This window comes from Corvus hawaiiensis, chromosome 1, assembly GCF_020740725.1.
Source record: "Corvus hawaiiensis isolate bCorHaw1 chromosome 1, bCorHaw1.pri.cur, whole genome shotgun sequence".
NCBI classification, from domain to species: domain Eukaryota; kingdom Metazoa; phylum Chordata; class Aves; order Passeriformes; family Corvidae; genus Corvus; species Corvus hawaiiensis.
Window position 1 is genome coordinate 9,869,928 of NC_063213.1, and position 10,408 is coordinate 9,880,335.

Genomic DNA, 10,408 nt, shown 5'->3' on the forward strand with positions numbered 1-10,408 from the left:
GTAGAGTTGGCTTTCCTGTGTACAAGGTGGCATATGGCTATGAAATACTCAAATTAGGTCAACATTGCACCTAAAATTCCTCCGAAGGCTTCAACAACTTGAAATAACTCACTAAAATATAATGGTCCATGCTCATATGACTAGAGCTAGGCATTAAGGACCTGTGCACAAGAGAAAAGCTTATTTCTCTTATCCAAGGTAAGAAATATCCCTTCGTTCTTCCTTGGGTGAGGTAGCAGGAGCTCTTCAAGCTGTTTTAAAAGCATCTTACATTTTATTTATTTCTTATTGTTATTTTTATTATGAATTGCACTTCAGTACATGTGTTTGACACAGAATGGTGTTGAGAGGGAAGGAAAAGGGAAAATCTGGCGTCGTTTCATTGAAAATAAAAAGAAGTTGTTGCAGAACAGATAGTTCATTATATTTAATTGGTTAACAGAAAGTTTTAACATGCTTCAATACACTCACACACTCTTTGAATGTGATTTATGCAAAGTTTGGTTCCTTTTTAAAGGACTGTCGGAAAGAGAGATATTTGAAACTCAGAAAATATACTAGAATGCAGTGTTAAATTACTTTGCACTAGTCTGATAAACATACCCTCCCTTACTATGGAGTGACAACCTACCATATTTGAGCAATCATGACAGAAAATATACCATGAAAGTATTAATTATTTTTCCCAAATGTATAATATGTAATGAAGGAACCTTTGCTTTACCTCAGCCAAACCTGAATTCCTTGAAATACCAGGTTGAAATCATCCAGCCTCATCACGCATGCTGGCTCTCAGGTAAGGTTTCAGTTCATCTTGAAGCAAACACCACATGGGGAGAACACCTTGGATGACAGCAGGTCTAACACAACCTCCTTGCCAAGGGATATGTTCTGTTCCCAGGGGATCCCTTACCTCCTGACTGCAGCAATGTGCCTCTGCTATTCCCAGTCCTAACTCTCTCACTGCTTTCCCCATGTTTGGAGAGAATGTCTTTTTGTGCCTGTTCCAGTGGAACCATTTACCATTCAGTCAGGCTCGGTAGCTGGAGCTTGGGCTGTAGCCAATGATGCTTTTTGTTTATTCTTGATGCTCGTCTTCCAGAGGATTTTGAGAGCAGTCCTTGGGCCCACTCTCTGGCCTGGGTGAACATCCAAGTGAGGCTGGGCAATGTCAATGTCATGAGATGTCCCAGACCCCCTGTAGTCCCTGTGTGACAGATGATGGGCTGTCAGTAGTCCATAGATGGGACAGTTGTCATGGAAACAAAACTGCATAGAAGTACTAAAAATAAAGCTGGCCAGACAAACTTGATAGATTTTAGACAGAAAACTGAAGTCAGAGAGTGTCATGGATATACTTGGATTTTAGACAGGCATTTGCTAAGGAAGCATATGGTAACCTAGGGAGAAAACTAAATCAGTTTGCCTTAGACAATAAGACAATTATTCCAATCAAAAGTAGGCTTATGAGCTACTGACAATGAAAAATTATAAATAATTTAAGAAGAGAGAAATTGACTGGTGATGTCCCTCAAGAATCAGTATTGAGTGACCTGTTAAAAATTTGGAAAAATAGATCTACAAAATTCTATCAGGAATAGTGAGTTATTCAAGATACCTGTAGAAGAGAGAACAATTTGGAATGATTCACTAAAGTAGGGAATAACTAACTTGTATCCCAGCACTAACTGCTGTGAGGTGTGTATGGGTCCTTATTAAAATACACGACCAAATTCTCCAGCCTTGCCAACCAAAACACTTTGAGCTTTTATCTGTCAGTGGAAGCTTTCTGTAGAAAGCCTGATTTTACATGTCTCCTGCAAGCAGAATAAGGGTAAAGGTCTGAGAACTGGGCCTTAGTTTCATTGGAGGGAGAATCCAAAAATCCTCCAGTCCCAATTTTCTTGCATTCAGACTTACATTTTCCAGTATTTCATTTAATATCAACCACACCAAGTAGCACCATAACAGATAGCCCAGGGTCCTTGGGCTCGTATCCAGCAACACATTGAGGAGCACACAAGATCCTTCTCCATGATCAGGTAGCTCAAGGTATAGTAGCAGCTTTATTTAGCTGTGTTAGCATGTGTGATTAAATTAGACTCCTGCTAGTAATGTCTATGATAGAAAAAGCTGACTATTCTCTTTTACTTTCTTTATAACAAGAGTATTTTTACTATTTGGTCTCAGATAGTGCTGACACCTCAGCTGTGGAAAGCACAGTGCTAATAAGGTAAATGGACTATGTAGAAACATTTGGGATGGCTGTAGCTATCTCATTCCTGACTTTACTATTAATCATTTAAGTCATCCAGCTGTTGCAAAACATCAACTTTAAATAACACCAGCAGCTAAACTCATAAACACATCAGTAGTCAAGGCTTGTTCACATTTGAAAAAGTGGTGAGACAGCCAGAATAACTGCTCCATTATAAATCCTCAAATGGTCACTATTTACTGAGACAGCCATTTCACTTAATTTCTGAAGATAGAGAACCTCTGAGTCGTCAAAACTATCTCCCTTGTCACTGAACAAGGATTTTCAGATAACTGGTTTTATTTTATATCTCTTCCTCAGTCTTCTGATTCATCTATTATTCAAGTAACAGCATTTAAACTGTTGTGCATGCAGACAAACACACTTTCCCAGCTATACAGCAAGATTCTATTATAAGCAAATGTTTGTGTCTAATCACAAGCATTAGTGAACTTAAAGACTGAACATATCCAACATTGTGATATTTCTTGGATGCAAACTCCCATCAATACTATTTAAAAAACAGAGCTTTCAATTTAGATTTTCTATACTAATATTTTTTTTGTTGTAAAGGAGCCAGTCTGGCTGTGCTAAGTGCATATTCTCCCAAAAGTTAACACATGGAATCTCAGGCTGAAGGCAATTTATATTCATGATTTAAAACTACCATCTTAATCAGAGCATTAGTGTTATTATCATAATACTCATTAATGTGTTTCTCATAGATAATTTAAGTGTGAATCAATGCCCAAGAATAACCAATTCCTCTGAGATCAAATAAATTAAGGAACTAGAAGATGTAAATAAAGTCTATTTATTTCAAATTAAAGCAGCAGCAGCATATTTAAAGAGAGTTTAATCTGAGACTATTATGCAATTATAATGCAGGGAGAAGTAGCTTAGAAAAACTCACCAAGAAGTTAAAGTATGCAGAGCATACTTGAGAGATTCAGTTTTGTCATGTAGAAGAGAAAGCATTCTGACTGCAAAATGTATGAGGGTGCTTGGGACTGTGTTGTAAAACCTCTGTGGTGTGAGAGAGAGAGAGAGGGAGACACCTGGGAGAGTCAAGGGGATTATATTCAAAATTATATAGCAGAATGCCCATTACAGACACTAAAAAAACCACGGTGGGATTGAACTCCAAAACACAGGTTTCAGGCACTGTGAAAGTCTTTAAAAGACTGGAGAACCTCCATCTCTGTCTTTGCCACCAGGAGAGGAGTATGCTCAGGATAATACCATTCAAATAATAAAGATTTTTTTTTTGGTACATTATTTGCCATACAATTTTTCATAGAATAGGTGCATTCACTAATACAGTCTTCATCCTTTCCGTTGAAATCATTGAAGAGACACAATTCACAGGCCCTTTCAAACCTCTAAAAATCCCATTTCTGCTGTTGTTAAATTAGTTTGCTGAGGTTTCCATGGGATTTCAATGGGCCATGGCATTAAGTATACTGTTCATGTGGAGACCCCAGTTATCGCTAGTCTGGTTTGCTGGCGGTGCCGGCTTGGTGGGATACAGTGATCTTCCAAAAGCGTCTCCAAAGCGAAACCGCTCAGCATACCCACACACGCGTACGCACACATCCACACACGGACAGCTTCTTACAATGAACCGACCACAAAGAGACGGGAAGGGTCCCCGCAAGGAGTTCCACAGGAGTTCTTTAGTGCAGCTACACCATGAAGGAGTCCAGAGGCGAAGACAAGAAACAACGGAGGGTCCAGGTTTAAGTACGGGAGCAGGGCGAGCATCAGAGACCAATGATCTGAGGGCATAGGGGCGGTACAAAGGCAGGACTAAGATATGGGAGCCAATAGGAAAACTCTGGGGGAGTGGCAATGGGGCAAAGGCCAATGGGGGGGAACCTGGAGTGGAGAACTTTCTCGGGTATGAAATATATAAGGTAGCAAGGGGGCAGGGCAGCCAACAGCCAACCAGGAATGCAAAACCGGGGTATATTATCATACCTGAACAAAGCATGCTGGGAGAGGCTTCTTTTGTCACCGTGACCCAGGCAGAAGTCTCTGGTACTAGGGACTGTCCTACCAGACACCTTTCTTTGTCCCTTATACCACACACCAACTGGCTACTGCACCCAACTTCAACCTGTTTTGTACGTTGTATGCATCTTCATGTCAGAGATATTTTAGCATGTTAGTAAAATTTTAAGAAAGTATCAACAGTGATACACATTTGGATACTGAGAGTAAAAAGAAATTTTAGAGGAAAGGATTTATGGGTTGCACTTAGAAGCTAGTGTTCCATGAAAAGAAAAGAAAAATCTTAGAGACTTCTAGTAGAGACTTCTAGTAACACAGATTATTTCAGAAGTATTTTTTGGCAAACGTTTTCAAATTATAAACATTATAAATGTAGGTAGAAATGAGCAATAGCTACAGTGGTTGAACAAATTAACAAAATGTTTATGAATCCTGTGATACTATAAATATGTAGCCATAGGATTGTACCAAACCTTCTACATTCTGCTATATATTTTCTGCTCTTAAGTTATTTTGTTTGTGATAAAATACTGTTTTCTCCTAACCACTGGAAATAACAGGCTTTCTGAGCCAGAGATAAAACAGTGATGCTTCTTCCAACTCAAAAACTTTCAGTAAACATTGTCTGCAATGACAGTTGTGTAGTGGCCTCAGCTGACATTTTAAACATTCATAACTTTGTATAAAATATCACTTGGCTATTTCATATTTTATGGCAGGATTTTTAAAAAACTGATCAAGATTAAACTCTCTATGGCTTTTGCTATATTTATTGTACTGGAGAGTTGTTCCAGACCACACTTCTTTGATGGGGAAAACTAACCCTGACTTCCAGCCCACCTGTATTCCTAGACAGTCTGGATCAATTATTTCCCTTCTTAGTTATAATAAGTAATACTAACAGCACTTTGCCTTTCTGCTGTTCTGATATATTTCCAAACCCATGATATTCCCTCTCAGCATTTGCTTCACATAGTTAAAGATGAATCTTTTGCACTCTTTTTTTTCCTCTTGGTTGCCTGCATTTTTTTCATGGAGACTTCAACATCAGTGATTAAATTTGCATGTAATACTCCATCAGGGTCCAGCCATGCCTTCCACTGGGTCATTAAAACTACTATTGCTCTTAAGAAAGGACTCAGCCTACAGCAATCCTGCTACTGCCTTTGATTTCTGATGGTTGCACGTAAGAATGGATCAAGATTATTCTTTGACCTAATTTAGCCAGATTTCTTTTTATTTCAGTACAAAGAGGAAATAAGCATCTACAGCCAGCAAACCAGTTTGTATTATTCATATCATCTATGTACAGTGTACATTGCATCAGCTTCCAAATTTGCTCCTTCAGCTTGAAAAAAAAACAGTTAAAATCCTGAGGACCACAAGGGTGACGGCAGCCAAGTGACACAGAACTCCAAAGCAGACTAATGGGGAAAACTGAGCTCAAGACAGTAAAACAAAGAATGTTATTATAGCAAAAGTCACAGCATGCACCTTATTATGGTGTTTTATCTTCACATGTTATTGTACATATAATAACATAATGTCTTCATAATTCCACAAAGACATCTTAATGTAAATAAACCACAAGATACAAAAAAAAATTTATTATGATAAATCTTAATATTGGAAATCCACAGATCTGGATTCAAACATGTTCAAACATTTTCCTTAGAAATACAAGTCATTCAGTGTTATGTAAGAAATATATATGTGCAGAAATATTTTGGAGGAAAGTGCTATTGTAATACAGGAAAATACTCTGTTCCTTTATAATTAGAAAAGCATTTTGAAATTATCTTCCTTTATCATGAGCAGTAATGAGTATAAAAATAGATGCATTTTGGCTTTTTAAGCAAATTATGCCCTCATTTTAGAACACGAAGTGACGTAAGTCAGTTCTCATGCAGTTGTGTCATACTCTGAGATATGTGTATCCAGCATGGCAGAAACAGGTTTAATTTTAAAAAAATATTATTGTTTTCATTTGCATTTTCAAAAATCTTGGGAGTTTTCCTATCCTGATTAGTCCATTTTAGGGAAAATCTAAAGCTCTGGGTCTTAACATCTCCTGAAAACTCTAAGTATCCACGTTACAAGCAGTAATCCAACTAGAGAGATCACTGCTGAACAAAAGAAGAAAAACAAGTTTTTCTATTTTAAGACTCGTGAACCTTGTTGGAATTAAAATACAGTGGAAATGTAACCTCTGAAGTGGCAGAAGTCTTTTAAATGGTTTTCTGAAGTTTCAAAGGAAGCTGTGCATACAAGTAAATTTACTATTACTTGAATTTCTACTGTTCTCCTATAATCCAAATTCCATGTATATTTTTTTGCCGAAAGGGTAGCAGGTGACAATCAACACCTGAAGCAGAGTTTCAAAACTGAAAATCCCAACAAGTTCCATGCCAAGTAGGCTTACATCCAGCTACAGAGTATTTTTAGAAGACAAGAATCAACATAAGTCTTGAGTTTTCCCCGAGCTGAGAAGTAATCATTTTCCTCTGGATTTTTCATTCTTGCTGTAGCACAAAAGACCAGTTTGCTTGGCTCAAACTGAAACAAAATGGTCTAATCACCATTCAGTGACGAATATGACAGTGTTATGAAATACTAGTGATGTCTGTGAAAAATCAAAGAAAATCACCAAGCCCTCCCACCCCAGCAAACTCAGACACTAGTGCTAGGCTATTGCTTTGAGTCAGCAACTGTCACTGAAGCAAAACTTAATCTCAAATTATTAATTATTATACTGAAAATAGAGAATCCTGATTTGTAATCTGTGCTGCCTGTTTCAAACTGAGCAGTTTAAATTTTCCTACTGGAAAATCTTCCCTCGTTGCTCAGGTCGTCCATGTTCCAGAGCCACAATATAGGGGCAACAATTTGCCCTGAGCAGTTTTATTCCTGGTGTATCTGTAATACCATCCAGCTCAACCTTTGCATGACTTTTTAACTGCATCCAATGAATAGTTCAGCAATAGCATATCTTGTAACTTTCCCTTTCTAGGCTGTTTTCCCTAAAGACAGAAATGGAAGACATGCCAGACAGGAAAGATGGAAAAGAAATGAAGCAAGGAGAGTCTTCACAGAAACACCATTGCTCATGTGCACCATGTGTGAACTGTGGCATGAAGTGAATGAATCAGATTTTGTTTTGCCGTATTGTACTTTGTGAAGAAGCAGGACACGCTACAAAGTGTGGCCTTGAGGAAAGAGAGTACCTTGATTGACTGCAAGAGAGTACCTGGGCAGTGCAATGAGAAGTAAAAAGAATTAGAAAAGTCCTGCTAAGGACCCAGAGTGGCTCTGGCTCCTGCTGTCGTTCACCTCTAGGAAGAGTACCTGCATGCTCTGCTTGATGATTCAGGACCCAGTATTTGCTATGGTCCCATTTTACAGATGGGTTTTGGAAGAGTTTTGGAAAAAAAAATGTGAGTTTTGGAGGCTGAGTTTTGGGAAAAAAAAGAGTTTACCAACAAACTGTCACATTCCACAAAATGTTCCTTATGCCTGCCTCTGCTTCTCACTTCCCCAAAAAGCCTGATTTATTTATTCCAAGATAAAACTGCCAAATTCTGGTCTGTTTTTCCATGTATGCTCAACTCACCATCTTTAGCTCTCTTTCCTGTGTTTCTCCACAGTCTCTAGTTACTGACCTAAAGTAAATAAACACTCTTATCTCTCAAACCATTTCTTTTGTATGTTCTTCAGTGTGTCCTTGTCTTTTTCCATCCCCCTTTGGGCATCTCCTACAGCTCTCTCCTTTCTGTGTATGTCTTTTTAAAGTAAATGTCATCTACAAATATAAATTCTCCCTCGTGTCTACCCCGTATTCTGTCCCCATGACTGGGATTCAGATATCTGAATGTAGGTATTTACTTCTGAAGAACCCATTGTAGGGTCTCTGTGTAGTCTGAAAAGTAAGCCAATAATATTTAAAGAACTGTAGGGGGCAATTAATCCGACTGCTAAAGAACAATCTCTAAACTCTGGCAGCTGAATGATGATCTAACTGTGCATATTTCCCTATAAAGGGTAATATCTACATTGCAGCTATTGAAAGTTAGATAGGATAAACCCTACACTTTTGTCCAAATTAAAATTCTAGGCCATCCCTAACACTTCTTTGTAGGCATTTAGGATTAACATAGCCACTATAGAAGTAATATTTTTCATCATATTTTTTTTCTCCTTTCTTGTGGACAGAAGTATTAAGCCACTGATCACACAGGACCATAACCTGGCCTTCATTGTCTTCTGACATCTCTAAAATAATGCACAGTTTCTGATTCATTCACTGAGACTATTATCCAGGCTCTGCTGTCCTTCATGTGGCATGCTTTCTTGGGACTGAGTAAATCCTTCTACACCCAGAAGACTTTTGCAAGGATAATTTTCTCTCTGAGGTTCCTCCTCTCTTTCATATAAAAGAAAGACTTTTGAGGATTTTCCCAGCCAACAACAGCATTTTTCTTCTGATTTGGCCCTGAAGCCAGCTTCAGGCTTTGTTCAGAGTGTGTGGCTTTCTTGTACCTGGCTAGATTTTCAAAAAGCAGTTTTATTCTTTCTTTCCAGCCACTGCTAATATTCGAGAACAACCTCTTAAAATATGTGCAAAACTTCCCAGTATATCTTTAAATACTATCTTAAAACCTCTTTTACCATAATGTTTTAACAGCCCCTTCGCTAGTTGGATAGTTTCCTGTGGCAACTGTCCCTTCTCCTGTTGACAAGCACTTGTGAGGCTTTTATTGACCTGCTGCTTCTTCTTCCACATTAAACCCATGTTTTCAGGGCTTTGACTATGTTTTTCTTCTGGTTTTTGTGCAGCTCCTGAAACACCAAGGTCCCCGGACATGTGTTCAAGTAGAATATGTTATCTCCTCTGGCCCAGCAAATATGCCAGATTTCAGAAAATTGTCATACTGGAAAGATCCAGCAGTTATGAGGATTTTTATCAGCATGTTCATGAAGTACCTACACTATTCCAGGATTGATTTTTTAGTAGTTATTTCTTTTCCCAGCAGAAAAGAAATTTCTCTTACAGAGCAGAAGAGATTGTTGATTTAGAGCACATTTATAAAAGTATACATGACTTGTCCTGAGGCAAAAGGCATTAAAGAAAAGGAAGTTCGAGGGTTAATGTAACTGTCAGTCAGAGAGGAAGAAAAGAAAACCCCATAAGTTTATTTGATTATTTTTATTTGGATTTATCCTGCATTCTTGATTAACTAAATCAAATAACAAGAAAAAGCTGCTGTGAATATTCTCCAGCTGGCTTGGAGGTATAGGGATAATACTGCATGTGGATTTTCTAATTTCTCTAGTGGAAATAGTGCTTTTACTGCATAGTGCACTGAAGCAAAACAAAGACAGTGACATGCTCTTAAACTGTTTCTTAGGTGGACAAATGGCCTTTATAACACAATAGAGACTCAGAGTGTTATTTATCAGAAGCTGTGTAAAAGCTGACATTCAACTTCATCTTGGGGAGCTGGAGTCCCACTTTCCTCTTCTGTTGTGAGGCAGAAATTAGTCCTGAAACATGTAAAGTCCTCACACAAGATCATTAAGGTGCTACATAAATGATTAACAGTAATTGCTTAAAAGGCCGGTGGAATGTGCTAATTAAAGGTGAACCAAACAATGTAAAAAATTCAACTATCAATTGCTTAGCTAGCTTCAACTAGTCAAACCAATTTTAAAAAATAGTAGGAGACTGAAAGGAAGTCATATTAGCACAAGGAAAACATTGTGCTTCATTCCCTCCTCCATCTACTTCAAAAGCACTACACCTTGTTAACTGGTGTTTTTCTCCTCCTCTGCTGCTTGGATGGACCTAATGATCAAGTAGAAAAAGTGTTTGTTAATGATTTCTCTTTCCTTTGGTTCTACACAGGTATAGTGATGCTTTCAACCTCATTATTTCCACTTCATTACAAGACATTCAAAAGAAGATAAATTCAAAAGAAAGAGCAATCCTGTTCTCCTCTACAAAGGAAAAACAGAAGATAAACTGAAGCAATTATAAGATGAAGGCTGCTATATAGTAGAAATTAAATAATGTTCCTTGTAAAAGGAATCAGAACATATTAAAACAGAAAACATAAGGCAAGAAAATATAGAACTAAAAGA